General features: G+C 39.8%; 1 long non-coding RNA gene across 1 annotated transcript; it reads left to right on the plus strand.

Annotated features, from left to right (window-relative positions):
* Positions 1-1,541: 1,541 nt before the first annotated feature.
* On the plus strand, positions 1,542-11,655 carry LOC117023698 (uncharacterized). The gene is made up of 4 exons (XR_004423244.1): positions 1,542-1,708; positions 6,988-7,098; positions 8,315-8,440; positions 11,538-11,655. It is a non-coding gene; the product is annotated as an uncharacterized LOC117023698 (long non-coding RNA).
* Positions 11,656-15,924: the final 4,269 nt, after the last annotated feature.

A 15,924-nucleotide genomic window follows, 5' to 3' on the forward strand; every position in this document is an offset into this window, starting at 1 on the left:
TATCTTTGGAATCAAATGGCTGCAATCAGAAAATATACTGTGGTGCCTGATTTTGTCCCCAGATATGTTCAAGTGCATTTCATCAATGGGTCAAAGGCAACAGCGTGTTGAGAAAAGCTAAATTCTCTCCCTCCACTCACCACCACCATCACCCACTTGCTCCCAGATCACCCAAGTCATCGTGCCAGGGTCTCTAGACAAGGAAGTTATATTCTGAGGACAATATCGATTGTTTTCTCTGCCTTGTACAGAGCACTGAGCTCCCAGTACAGCCCCACCCCCAATCATTGGGCCGTTCTCCTTCCTTCCAATCTTGCAGAAAAATATTAAGGCCCTGAAGGAAATAAAACCCTTGTTTGTTTCTTTGATCACTTTCCTCAGCTTAGGGTCAGCCCACTATGCCTTCCTGTACTCTGCCCCCAAATGAGGTAGCAATGGCTAACTTGGTGCCAAATGAACTAAGCAGCCCCCAACCGTCAGCCTGTGCTGGGTCTTTTGCTACTCTTTCTGGGTGTGCAGTTGAACCCACTTCCTCTGGTTAGGGACTTCCCCATCTCATGATTCTTGGAAGGAGGCAGAGCCCACCTCCTTTTCAGACTTAAGAATGCCACATTTAGTCTCCCTCGCAACCAGGGTGTTGGCACATAACCTAGATCAGTCATCTTAGACTTTGTCTCAGGAGTTAGAGACAAAGAATCAGGCACCCAGGCAGTCTCTCTCAGGCAGCACTAGCATTCACAGCAAGATAGAGCGCTCTGCAGGGTGACAGTGGTAAAAGCTGTAGACTGGAGTGCTCAAAGGTGCTGCAGTGGGTTCCTCACCAGACCGGTTCTGCCGCGTGGTTTGAGTGTTGTTTCTGCCTGCAAACCTGCCTCTCCAGCCCGCCTGCTGATTCTGTGAGCTGCCCAATATCCTTTTAATGAATTCTTTTTCCACCTAAATCATCCAGAGTCCAATTCTGTTGCTTGCAATCAAGGATCCGGACTGACACACAGCTATACCTCCTTCAGGAATTTGACCTACTTCCGAGAAGTCCCAAAGGGCTTTTCTTTGTCCCCAGGGAGAGCTGAAGGGGATTCTTCGTAGATGTCCATTCTGTTATGAATACTAAAATTAGAAGCAGTAAGGTTACCCACCATTGTCCCACAGTATCTAGTTTAGTATCAGTGAGCGCCTATGTTGAGCAACGCTGGAAAGCCCCTTTTAAAGAAATTTTGCCCTGGCAAAGAATTTATAATGCTTCTTGAAATAATTAGTTTCATGATGTAGACCTGATGTCTGTGAACACATTATTTTAAAATAAGGGTTTCAAATGTGCTTTAGCAGGAAGAGAATATTTGAACGTAAGGAGTTTAATTGATTATAAAAGTGTTTCTTTTGAGATGATGCAATAACTGCCTGGTATTGAGTCTGCTGCTCCAGTGCGTGCTGACAGGAAGGCTTTCAAAGTTTATCTTGGTACATTTGAAATCTGGTAAGTGATTGGTTCTCTCTCTAAACTCTGGTACAGAATCTAGCCTTAAATGATGAGGCACTAGCAATGCCCTAAAAAACTGACCAAAGTAGGGCTACCCCTTGCTGAAACTTTGAATTTCAGCCATATGGGTCTGTCTGGGAAGACCACAAGGCCATCCTCCCTCTGATGACTGCCAGGACTCACCTTTCCTGCCTATCTCCACCTGTTGTGCCCAATTCAGGAGGGTCAAAAGTGAGTTGCATTGGGTGTTATGCCAAAACTGTTCACAAAGGCCCTAAGCTTCTGGGGCTTGGGGGGGATAGATGGAAGGTGTCTGCATGCCAAGTGTATATGTGCTGGCAAGGGAATTTTTTGGGGAGGTGATGAAACTGTTTTATATCTTGATTATGGTGGTGGTTATATGACTCTAGTCTCTGACTAACCTCATAGAACTGTACACTAATAAGAGTAAGTTATATTGTATGGAGATTTTAAATCAATTAAAAAAATTTTTTTTGAAGAATGTGGGTGCTGTAATATCTATTTTCCACGTGTGAATTGTGACTGTGCAGTGATGCAGCATGCAGGCACATGACCACAGTGGAGGACAGTGTCTCCGTCTAATCTGAATGCTCCGTGTGGCTGTCAGACCACATTGCAATAACCACCTCAAATGTGAAATTCTAAAACTTGTGAGTGACTGCCCATTTTAGGGCCAGGAATTCAAATTTGTAAGGAGTGTGTATTGGGTGTGGTTTTATTGCTGATTCCTGCTAAAGGCTGAAAGAATCTGTTCCCGCTTTGTCTTGGTATAGTATTATTTATTCCTAGGCCCTAAATACTGGCACCTATGTGCATAATGAAAAGCTTAGTAGAAGGAAATAGCCGCTTATCTCAGTTGGTTAGAGTGCGGTGCTCTTAACAACAAGGTTGCCAGTTCGATCCCCACATGGGCCACTGTGAGCTGCGCCCTCCACAACTAGATTGAAACAACTACTTGACTTGGAGCTGATGGGTCCTGGAAAAACATACTTAAATAAGTAAAAGTTAAAAAAAAAAGCTTAGGATAATCACTGGATGCTGAGAAAGCAATTTATACTGAACAGTCCATAGGGTCCAAATTCCCAGTAATAGGACCAACGTTCCCTAAAGATTTTTGGTGGTGGCTGGAGTCCTACAATTCTCCTGCTTTGTTGGTGAAGCCCTGGTTTCAATCATCTCCAGCTGCTATGCCACACAACTCTTGGTTGACCTCTTATCCCAGTAGTTCTCAACCTTGACTGTAGTTTAGAATTACCTGATACCTAGGCCACCACCCATACCAATTAGGTAAGAATCTCTGGGGTGTGGGGCCCAGACATCGGTATTTTTTTTAAAACCCCTCAGGTGATGTCTATACTTCTGAAAGGGGGCAAGTTTCTATATCACAGACAGGCAGGAACACAGTAAAAGGGATATATTAGTCTGATTAGGCTTTCATAACAAAATGCCACAGAGTGGGTGGCTTAAACAACAGAAATTTGTTTTCTCACAGTTTTAGAGGCTGAGAGTCCAAGATCAAGGTGTCTGCAGGGTTGGTTTCCCCTGAGGCCTCTCTCCTTGGCTTGCGCATAGACACTGTCTTGCTGCCTTTCCACAGGGTCAGCCCTCGGTGCTCACAGCCCCATGTGGCTCTTTGTGTGTCATGATCTCCTTACTTATAAAGACACTAGTCAGATTGGAGCAGGGCCCGCACTGACAGCCTCATTTGAATCTCCTCTTAAAAGGCTCTATTTCCAAATAGTCACATTCTGAGGTAGTGAGGGTTAGGGATTCAACATACGAAGGGGGTGGGCGGGCAATTCGGCTCATAACAAAGGAGATCACGGTTTCTCTAATGTGCCTCAAACTTTTTGTTATCTTAACCTGCTGCGTTTAATAGCCAAACTCATAGTCCTTTGGGGGTGTGGCTGCCTGCATCAGGGGTAGGACATTAGAGTTCAACAGAGCAGTCAAGGTTCCACCTTCATAAGACCATTCTCCCAATGCCAACCATCGTTCCTCTTAAGACCAATGTTGGACACTTCACTTTGTTTCCAGACGGCCTGAAGTGGATCAGAATAGGACATTAATCAACTTAATTCCAAGTTCCCTGCTGCATCCTAGGCTGTAAAGTCTATCTTTGTTGCATTTCCCATCCTAAATTATGCCTGGCCACATTGTCCAATATGGTTGACCAGAAGTTATGTGTTCAGCCCAAATGATAGCATTAAAATGTCCCAAATAATGTACAAATGTCCAAAATTTAAACAATGTGAAGCTCCTGGGTGGAAAATAAATTTCAAAATTCCAAAGAAATTTAAGTCCAAAAGTATTTGCTCTTTGATTTCTGTTTCTGCTCACTTTCAACTAGAATGGTCTCACCCTGAGGCCTGAGGAGAGTGGAGGTTCCTTTGGCAACTACAACCTGAGCTGTCATCCAATGAAATAGGTGAAGTTCATACAGGACCTCCAAAAAAGAATTAATCCAACTCCAAGCTTCTCATACGTCCCATTGTCTAAGAGTTCAAAAAGTTAATTGGACGCATACGATGTTCCTGGCACCAATGCCACATGTACAAAAACTTTAGAAGAAAATAATGCAAAGAAGCCACCAGAGAAACCCAGTAAGTGAAACATTCTGCAGAACCATTGGCCTAGTATCTTCAGCAAATCAGTCTCATTCAAAACGGTGTCTGTGCCAGATTAAAAGAGATTTAAGGGACATACGAACCAGATGCAATGCGTGGTCTGGATTGGGTACTGCTGTGGATGAAGTAACTGTACAGGACATTTTTAGGTCATTTGGAGAAATATGAATATGATCTGGCTGTTAGATGAGTTGAAAATTTACTGAAATAGTTGATGACTGAAAAAAAGCAGGCTACAGAACTGTATGTGCAGTAAGATCTCAGCTTGGTGATAAAATAAAAGCATGTATTGAAAGACAGAGAGAGAGAGAGAGAGAGAGAAAGAGAGAGAGAGAGAGAGAGAGAGAACGATATCGTGCGGATTATGCCCTAGGGTCTTATAGTGATAATTTCTGGGCAGTGGAAATTTTACTTATTTATTTATTTATTTATTTTATTTCTGCTTGTCTATATTGTTTAATTTTCTATAGTGCATCTGTACTGTTTTTGTATTAATATAAAGTTATTTAAAAGAAAAAATTCTGGGTCACAAGCCAACTTCAGCCCCTAAAGCAGTTATCCCAAACAAAATCATGTTGCTAGAAAGTAGTATATAATACAGTCTAGACTCACACTGCTACCAGAAAACAAAAGTTATAGCAGAGACAGTGATATCTGGAGGAAACCATAGAAAACGTAAGAGGAAGAGGAAATCGGCTTTCTTTCAGCCTCAACAGGAGGCATCTTAGATGGCAGTAGTTGTTTAGGGTCCATAACCTCTCAGTTTAAACTCTACTGCCTCTTGCTCTAAAATTTCTTGGTTGTGTGAAGCCTACCTCTTCGGGTCGTTTCTCTCTCTCTCTCTCTCTCTCTCTCTCTCTCTCTCTCTGTCTCTCTCTCTCCCTCTCTCTCCCTCTCTCTCCTTCTGTCTCTCTCTCTGTCTCTGTGTCTCTCTGTCTCTCTGTCTCTCTCTGTCTCTCTGTCTCTCTGTCTCTCTCTCTCTCTCTCTCCCTCTCTCTCCTTCTGTCTCTCTCTCTGTCTCTGTGTCTCTCTGTCTCTCTGTCTCTCTCTGTCTCTCTCTCTGTCTCTCTCTCTCTCTCTCTCTCTCTCTCTCTCTCTCTCTCTCTCTCTCTCTTTCTGTCTCATTTATTTTACTTCATGAATTACCCTCAGTGGATTCCTAAACAGACATTCAGCAGCTTGTGTTCTTGGGTCCTGGTGAGGGAAATTTCAAATGGCTTGGGCTTGCTGTCCTTGTGAAAAGCCTTTGACTTTTCCAGGCTTTAAATACCACTTCACCAACAGCAGAAACAGTTCTTTCTGTCCACTCTTGTGACTCCCTTCCTCCTTTGAAGCAGGCTCAATAGTTTCCTCTTTTCTTTAATTTTGAGAGATGTAAAGGCTACATGTCTCAAGAAGAAGTACAAAGACTATTATAACAAATACCCATCACCCAGAATTGTAGATATTTTGTCATATCTGCTTCTTGCAGTTAAAAGACAATAGAGATATAGCTAATGTTCCATTTAATCACCACCTGCATTGCCATTCTCCTTTGAGGCAACCCCTATGGTCTAGAGTGTATTCTCGTCCATTTTTATGCTTTAAGCATACATATGCCCATAAACTCTATGTGGTATTTTTGTGTCTATTCCATTTATATCATTGTATCATTTTTATTCAGCATTCTGTTTTTGAGACACATGTTGCCATATTTAGATCTAGCATCATTTTTGTGCAGTGTTACATTGTATGACATCACTACATTTTATTTTTTTTGACAACATTTTGACAAATTGCTCTCCAGTGGTTGAAGTAGTTATGTTCTCACCAGCAGTGTAGGAGTATGCTTATTTCCCCACATTTTCTCAATACTAGCAATAGTCAGATTTTAAATTATTTGTCTTTCTAATGGGTAAGAAATACCTCATTTTTGTTTTCATGATCATATGTGAAGTGTTGCTTGCTCTAGGCCGATTACCCGACTCACATAGGGCTTTGGCTGCTCAGCCTCAGCAGGAACTGACACTCCAGCCGCTACAGCCTGTGTCAGTCCTGGCTCCGTCGTTACCTGCATGCAAGTCTATCTTACTTTCAGGGATTCTCTCTGTGTTTCTGACATCTGGAGAGCTCCTTTTTTGTAGTTTTCAAGCTCAGATGTCCATTTTTTAACTCTAAAAATATTTTATAAAATGTGGGACAACTGTTTCAAATTCATACAGACATAAAATGCAATGCATGAAACTTGACTGAATCCTGGTTCTTAAAAAAAGCTGCAAAAAGACTTTTTGGGGAAAACTAGGGAAATCTGAATATGGCTTGATATTATTAGATGATATTAAAATATTATTGTGAGTATATTATTGTTAATTTCCTTAGTTGTGATAAAGTTTTTGTAATTATGTAGAATATCCTTTCAAGATGCACATTGAAGTTTGTAGGGATGATATAAGTCAACTCACTTTCAGATGGTTCAAAAAATTAGATAGATACATTATAGATAGAAGATAGATAGATAGATAGATAGATAGATAGATAGATAGATAGATAAAGCAAATATGGCAAAATGTTAACAGTTGAAACTGAGTGGTGGACATAATGAAATTCATTATACTAATTTGAACTTTTCTATATGTTTGAGATTTTTCACAATAAAAAATTGGAAACATTTTGTACTAGATTTCTAAGTATTTGAAACAGGGCTGAGGGTAGGTTTTAGCGAATGCTCAAGTCACCATCTTGATTTAACTTGCTTCATAGGCTTGTTACCTTTACTTCCCTAATGTGTATGTGGCTATATTAATTAGGATACAGGTCCAGCTTCTTGTAGCAGTGACCCAAATTAACAGAGGCTTAAATAAACAAGATATTTATTTTCCTCAGATGTAACAGACCAGAAGAAGGCACTCCAGGACTAGTGTGGAAGCTGTTCTATGAGGTTATCCACAGATTCAGTCTCCCCGTCATTGCCGGAATGGCCCTCTCATCCATAAGGTACAAAATGGCTCATATTTTAGCCAATAGAATGAAGAAAGGAACGGCCATCACATTAAGGGCTGGATCCAAAAGTTGTACACATCATTTCCAGTCACATCTCATTGGCTAACAATATTTAGTCCCACCTAGCTGCAATGGAGACTGGGAAATGCAATCTTTAGCTGGGTAGGTATGTGCATACCTAAAAAGATAATTACTTTGAAAGAAGGTGAGAACAGATATTGAAGGACAATTAGCAATGTCTGACACAATGGTTACTACTTTTTGAATCATAGTGTGTTCCTTCCCTTTTTGTTAATTTTGTTTTCAGAACGAACCACTTGTTTTCATAACAAACTTCTCTATATTTTGTCTTGTGAGGTCCATCATAGTGAAAAACATGCATTCAAGAAATTCTAGTTAATTGAACCTATTGTGGTGATCATTTTGCAATATATACCAAGTGTGCCAAAAATTTTAAGAGATGTTATCTATGCTCAAGCAGTAGTTCGCTGTAATCAGAAGTGTCTGGACGCTGATGGTAACCACTTTGAGCACCTCTTGTAATTGCAGAAGTCAAACGTGACTTGTATTCATCTTTTGTTATTGGTATATATTAAGTATTACAATTAATACAGTCTTTTCCTTTCTTAAAATGTGTATACATTTTTGTCACCCTCTGTACGTATATCAAATTGTTATGATGTATACCTTAAACTAATATGGTGTTACATGTCAATTATATCTCAATAAAACTGTATATGTGTTGGGGGGAGGAAATTCTGGATCTGGCAAAAGCATCCATGGTTCAACAACTCTTGTCTACCTTCACCTCCCAGAATTGAATAATATCACCAGGAGGTATTCCCCCATTAAAATTAATATCTATTCCAGGCTTAACTCAATCTATTATTGTCCTACCTGATTCCCCTGTCACATGTCTCATCTTCCCTACTTATTTCTCTTGCAGTCTTAACCCCATACATGTTCTGAGCTTGTGCCCGCAAGGACATGTCATACCTGCTTCCCCATCCCTAATTGTGTCGCCTAGAAACTCATCTAAAATGCCTGAGATATTTTATAATCATCTTCTTAGTCTCCCTTTCATAAAGCTATCCAAATTCTTTCACCCACTTAATATTATGGTGTATAATAGTGTTCTATTGCTGTTGTAGCAAATAACCACAAACTGCAAGGCTTAACAATACAAATTTGTTATCTCACTGTTCTATAGGCCAGCAGTCTGAATTGGCTCAACTGGTTTCTCTGCTTCCGGTTTCAGAAGGCCATGATCAAGATATTGGCCAGCTGGGCTCTTATTGGGAAGCTCGGAAAGAATCTGCTTCCAAGCTCATATCAGGTTGTTGTTAAAATCTATTAGAGTTCTTTCCAGTAATAGACCTGAAGACTATATATCCTTATTTGCTGGCAGCTGGGGGCATCCCTTAGCACCTAAAGGCTTCTTTCCAGTCCTTGCACATGGAATCCCTCTGACTTCTCCTTCTGCCATATTTCTCTTGCTGCCAGCCAGGGTAGGTTCTCTGCTTTTAGGGGCTCATGCTATTAGATTGGACCTACCCAGAAAATCCAGGATAATCTCCTTATTTTAAAATCTGGACCCTTAATTATATCTACAAATTCCTTTTTGTCCTGTAATATATCATATTCACAGGTTCTAGGGATTAGAGTGTGGACATCTTTTGGGAAGAGAGACATTTTGCCTACTATGTGGTTATTTTTCTGGTCGCTCTCTAAGGTCAGCTTTCGGAGAACACCTTTATATGTGAATACCTACTCAGAATAGGTCTGGACTCTCACTGGTAGAGTAATTCCAATGAGTTTTTCTTTTTTTTCTCCCTATCTCTCCTTGGTTTTTTTGGGAACCAGACAACCTCTCTGACCTAGTAACAATTAAAATATCTCTCTGTTTTCTAGTTACATTTTTAAGAGCCTTTAGATCTGAGTGTATCTTCTTTTCCCCTTTCAGCTCTGTTTAGCTTATTCTCCAAGATCACATTTTCTTAAGAAAATCCCTCTTTCTCCAGCTTAAGTAACATATCTTTTTGGATCCCTTTCTTTCACTCTTTCACTGCTCTTGTTCTGACAGTAAAACCAAAGCTTATTTTTATTTTTTCTAGCACTTTATTCTGGGAAATTTCACACACACACAAAATCAGAGAGAATACTATAGCAAACCCCTATGAATAGTATAATGAATCACTCAGCTTCAACAATTATCAACACTTTGCCAATTTTAATTTATCTAGTCATACATTTTTATCTGGAATATGTTTTAGCAAATCTCAGACGTCATGTCATACCAATCACAAATAAATTAGTATGAAGTATTATTTTGAAAGAAATCCAGTACCTCCTTGGTTTTGTGAGCAAACCATTCCTAGAGAAGGTGATCTTTAAAGTTTTTTTTGTTTAGCCTTTGGAATTCTAATAATTTTAAGACTTGTTTCTCCACCGCAATACAAGATGTTATATCCTATACATTGTAAGGTCTCCCATTTCTCTATTGGTACTTTTATAAAAATCACCTGCTTCCTAGGTTAGTCTGGGTCTTTAAAATCCAAAGTCATAGTCACGTCTCATATAACTAATAAATCCAGAGCAAACCTGAGACCATGCGAAGGTGTCAGTTGGAGGACAGAGCTGGGGAGTAAGGCTAGGAGTCTGTGGATGCACCACAAATTCCGAAAAGGCTCCTCCACAGTTTTTCCTTGCCTCTGGAACAGGGTTGCAATTCAAATCAAGGTAGAGGAACAACACTGATAGAATACCACCTACTAAATGTAAAAGATATAATCTCACTCTCTAGGACTTTGTGGTTCACGTGGAATTTAGCTACTTTTGTAGTTAAAAGCCCTAGCCTCTAGTCCTGGCTGAGAAATAAGAAAAAGAGAACAAAAATTTTTCTGCCTTCTCATGCTGAAAAAACCTAATTATTGAAGGTGCTTTGAGATAAACCTTAACCAGAACCAAAATATTTTTTCTTGATACTCTGATCCCTGTCTCAGCCACAAAACCATGCACAGTCTGTTCTTACTAGGGTCCACTCGAGTCCACCTGCTTTTAGATAGATACCAGCCACAGTTTTAAGGTCAAAAACCTATGAGTCCTGTGCTTTCTAAAACTGCTGTCTATTAAAAGCAGTTGCATGCAGCAGACACCAATTATAATACACACTGCGGCAAATTCCCAAAGTTAATGATGTGCATGGCCAGGCTTTTCTTTCTTTCTCTTTCTTTCTTTCTTTCTTTCTTTCTTTCTTTCTTTCTTTCTTTCTTTCTTTCTTTCTTTCTTTCTTTCTTTCTCTCTCTCTCTCTCTCTCTCTCTCTCTCTCTCTCTCTCTCTCTCTCTCTCTCTCTCTCTCTCGAAAGTAGAACAAGGATAAGTTTATTCAAGCAAAAAGAGAAGAAAGAAGCAGGCTGCTCCATAGACAGAGCAGCTGGCCAGTGCTTTCTAAGGCCTGCCCTTATGAAAAAAAAAGAAAAAAGCAGCTGTAGCACCTGTGCATACCAGCCACCACACTCCCACAAAAAGAACTGCCTCCCTCAAATGTTACTCTAGATCTCAAATGCCACTCATTATATCAATTTCTCACAGTTTCTCAACCCATACACCATGGGGTCTCTCTAGAGGTCCTACAATCACACCACCCTCTCCCCTGAATTTTGAACTAATTGAGAAATAGACACTGGAGTCAAAGAGTGATCCGAATATTGAGATTTATTGTTGACAAGAACGGTTTAGAGAATGGGTCTGTGGCCTGCAGCCTGAATCAGGTTTTCAAATTTTTCATCCCAAGCCTAGAATTTTGCACCTTCCTGAGGAGATGGATGGGTCTGTACAGCACACCCTGCTGAGCTTGCCCTAGTGGGACTGACCACATGGAGGGACAGAGAGGACACAAGCATGCTATAGGCAAGAGACCTCTGAAAAATAGAGAGCAAGGCTGAGCAGTAAGCCCTCAATTTCATTCCGGAATCTCACAATTCAGTCACTGAGAAGAGGAGCCAGTGAGTGAAGTGGGGGGTGGGATGGGCACAGGAGGTTCTGGGAAGTTCTCTTCCCAATACTTCTGAAAGGGCAAAAGTTTCTAGTTCCTGTACAGATGGGAATAGTAGAAAGCGAAACCCCATGTAACTAACACACATGGTCAAAGGGGAAAAACCAAGAGGCCAGTGCTTTCTCCAGTGGCCGGCCTTTATGTCCTCACTGCATGACTGGAATGAAGTGGAACGCAGTAATATGTAGAAATGAGTGTGCCACTTCCCGGTAGAAAGAGCGGAACCTACTAGTTTCACCTCATGAACATCTCTTGAGAGTCTTGCCTGATTACTGTGGCCATCTGATAGGGAGAAAAGTTTAGAGCTAAATTAAGCCCAGTTATTGGTGGTTTTTTTGTTTGTTTGTTTGTTTTGTGTTTTGTGTTTTTTATCCCCCAGATGGCGGAAGACATCAAGTCCGAATGCAAGACAGAGGATAAAAGAGAGCTTCAGACAGCATTTGCAAACTGGTAGCCTGCTGAACAGATCCAGTCCACAGATGTGTTTGATTTGGCCCATAAGAATTTTTTAAAAATATTTTTTAAATTACTTGTCAGCACATACAATTGGTAGAGTTCATATAAAAACCCAGATTTTGTTAAAGGTTGGAAGATTCTGGCCATGTAGATGTGTTTTTCTGTGTGGCAAAATCGGCAGGTTGAAGTAGCCACTGCTTCTTTTAGGAAGGGCCACCATCCTCATCTAGGCTTCTGTGTGACCTGCCTAGCCCCTGCCTACATTTGGGTTTGTGATCTCTGGTTTAAATTGACCCGCATTAGAGATTGCGATCTGAAAGAAATGCAAATCATCCATCTCCATGAGTGTTTAATCATGTCAGAGTGAGTATTTGGCAATGTGGAGAGTGCCAGGGTGGTGTGTGCCAAGAATCTGACCATCCATCAGGAGGGGGAGGGATGAGAAGACATCTGTCTATGTAACGAGGATGAAGAAATTGTTATGAAAGGCAAGAGAAAAGGGGGCCACAGCCCGCAGTGTGGAGAGGCAGGCTAGGCTGGAGCAGGTGACAGCGGGAGTCAATTACAGCCAAGCGTTGCTAGGGCAACCCGGGCTCCATGAACAGCCTGGAGGGCCTCTGGCCCGCTCACTAAGGCAGCTGATTTAGAAGGCCAGAGCTCTGAGGTCAGGGAAGCTTATGAGGAAAAAGATAAGGTTGCAGTAGCATTATCCTGGGTTAGGGCTCAAGTCTTGGTATTAGAGACAGAGGGAGCCACAACATCTCAAACAAAGCTACTGGTGGCCTCACTAAAAGCCTCTGGAATTGAGAACAATTACATCTCCCCCTCTTAAGGGCACTTCTTTCCAAACTGCTGGTTGTAACTCATTGGTGAGCAGTGAAATTAATTCCGTGGGATGAGATCAGCATTATTTTTTTAATTAAAGTTTATTGGGGTGACAATTGTTAGTAAAGTTATATAAATTTCAGGTGTGCAATTCTGTAATACATTATCTATATTTCACATTGTGGAGATCATCATTTTTAAATTAAAAGAAATGAATGCAACTTTTTTTAAGAAACAGAGTGCATTACATACAGTAAATAGTTTTGTGAAACATTGGTTTCAGATATGTGTGTGTGCGTATGTGCAGATGCGCGTGTGCTGTGTCGTGATGTCAAATCTGTTCCTTACCCTGTGAATTGTGCTCAAAAAAAGTTTGAAAGCCCCTGTCATAGGCTACAGTCAGTCACTGTGACCAGCTGACTGGATGTACCAAATTTGTCATGTCTAGTGAATTTTTTTTGTTCTTTTGTTTTTGTTTTTGCTGTTCTGAGCAAGAATGGCAGATGTAGGCCAATTATAACCTTCTAAGGACTCTCTGGTATCAGAAAAAGCACAGTGTAATGTTGTGCCAGCTGGGAAACAGGTTTTGGGGTGTGGCTGCTCAGCAGAGGCACAACTCCACCTGACTGCTTGAGACTCTACCTCCTGGGAGTGGTAGCACTGCAGGTGAGTGTGCAAGTGAAGCCAAAAGGAGAGCCTGCTCCATAGTGCTGTACCCAAATTCAGTTCTTGTCTGGAATTTTCCAGGTTTTCTAGGAGCAACATCATTCCCATCATTTTTTTGCATGGCCTCCTCTGTTGGTACCCTACCCAATGGCCATTCTTCACTTTCTTCCTCTCTCATAGAGCCCCCATTTTTGTTGATATGTAGGGTGACCCTGTGCATCACAGGAGCTGTGGTCATCTCGGGATCATAAGGTGAAGGACCAACAGGCTGAGGACAGTGGAACAGGATGGAGGGAAACTGGGTTTTAATGCTGAGCTACTGAATTACCTACTCTTGAATCCCTCTATATCTGGGAGATAATAAAATGACCTAATTGTCCACTTTGATCCACTTTGTGTTGGCTTTGCTGTTATTTGCAACTGAAAGAATTCTGATTGATGTACCTTGCAGGACATGAGAGGGTTAACTAGTTTGGGTGCAGAGGCCTATCTGTACTTAGGATATTTTAGAGTGAGCTTAGAATTCCCAGGAAAAAAAAATTGTGAGGATAAAAATGGCTAAACAAAGCTGTATTTGTATACTGACCCATCAGACATAGCAGATGTCATTCTAATTCTAGCATCACTTTTTTGTACTTTATTTAACATACAGTAAATTTGACTTTTTCTGGGTATAGTTCCATGAATTTTAACACACGCATAGATTTTCATAGCTACCACCACAATCAGGTTACAGAACAGTTCCATAACCCCATAAAACTTCACATGCTATTGCTTTGAAGTCACACCCTCCCCCCGACTCCTAACCACCGATCTGTTCTCCATCACTATATTTTGTACTTTCAGAAATGTCATATAAATGGAATCATACAGTATGTAATGTCTTGAGATCATCTTCTTTCCTTTGGTGTCATGCTTTTGAGATTTATCCAAGTTGTTGCACGTTCATTCCTTTTTATTGCTGAGTAGTATTCCATTGGATGAATGTACCATAGGTTGTTTAGCCATTCATCCTTTAAAGGATATTTGGATTGTTTCCAGGTCTTGGTGATTATGAGTAGACACTTTAAACTTTTATGTGCAAGTTTTGTGTGAACATAAGTTTTTATGCCTAGGATTGGGATTGGGTTATATGGTAAGTGTACATTTAACTTTATAAGAAATTGCCTAACTGATTTCATGGATGGCTGTACCATTTTGCATTCCCACCAGCAATATAAGAAAGTTCCAGATGTTTCCCTATATTTTCTTCTAAAAATCTTGTAGTTTTATGATTTACATTCAGATCTACGATTCATTTTGAATTAATTTTTGTATAAGGTGTCAGGTTTTGGTCAAAGTTCATTTATTATATACCAGGTTTCCCCAAAAATAAGACCTAGCCAGACAATCAGCTCTAATATGTCTTTTGGAGCAAAAATTAATATAAGACCCAGTATTTATTATATTATATTATTCTATATTATACTATATTATATTATGTTATATTACTATATTATACTATAATATAGTTATGTTATACTATATTATATTATGTTATGTTATACTATATTATATTATATTACATTATGTTATATAAGACCGGGTCTTATAGTAAAATAAGACCGGGTCTTATATTAATTTTTGCTCCAAAAGATGCATTAGAGCTGATTGCCCGGCTAGGTCTTATTTTCGGGGAAACACGATATGAATGTCCAATTGTTCCAATGCCATTTGTTGAAAGGACTGTCATTTCTCCATTAAATTCTTTGTACCTTTGTCAGAATCAATTGAACATATTTATGTGGTTCTATTTCTGCATTCTCTATTCTATTTCTGCATTCTCTATTCTGCATTGGTCTATATGTCTGTCCCTTTGCCAATACCATACTGTCTTGATTACTGTAGCTGTATAGTAAGGCTTAATATCAGGTGGTGTGAATCCTCCGACTTTATTAATCTTTTCAAAATCATTTTGGCTATTCTACTTCCTTTGCCTTTCCATATAAATGTTAGAGTAAATGCATTTGTATCTACAAAATTCTTGCTGGGATTTTTATAGGAACTGTATTACATTTATAGATCAATTTAGGGAGAACTGACATCTTTAATATGTTGAATGTTCCGGTCCATAAACATGTTTTCTCTGGTTACTTTAGGTCTTTGGAGATTTCTTTCATCAGTATTTTGTAGTTTTCAGCATATAGATCCTGTATATGTTTTGTTAGATTTTTACCTAAGTATTTCATTGTTTGGAGCTATTATAAATAGTATTCTTTATTGCTAGTGTATAGAAATGTGACTGAGTTCTGAGTGTTGACCTTGTATTCTGCAACCTTGCTAAATTCACTTATTAGTTCTAGTTGTGTGTGTGTGTGTGTGTGTGTGTGTGTGTGTTATTTGGGATTGTCTGTGCAGACAATCATGTCATCTGTGAATAGGGGCAGTTTATTCCTCCCCTCTCCTTTGCTTTATTCTCCCTCCCTAATTACCTAGAGTTGAGATGCCTAATTTGGATGAAATATAAGAGTGGAGGATAAGTAGATTTGTTATAGATCATCTGCAAATTATTCAAGCTGTTTAGAAGTCATTCTACAACAACGTGATTAAGATTAAAATATCATTATGTGCTGATGATATGATCATGGACTAATTAAAACGATAAAATATTAATAATTTTTTTAAATAATAAATATTACAAAAATGCCAGTACTTCTTATGTGCCAGGGACTGACCTAACAATTATACATAAATGAACTTATCTAGTAATCACAACACTATAATGTGGGTACTATTATGCCCATTTTACAGATGCAGAAACTGTAAATGGCAGAGGTGGG

The sequence above is a fragment of the Rhinolophus ferrumequinum genome, chromosome X (genome assembly GCF_004115265.2).
Source record: "Rhinolophus ferrumequinum isolate MPI-CBG mRhiFer1 chromosome X, mRhiFer1_v1.p, whole genome shotgun sequence".
NCBI lineage: Eukaryota > Metazoa > Chordata > Mammalia > Chiroptera > Rhinolophidae > Rhinolophus > Rhinolophus ferrumequinum.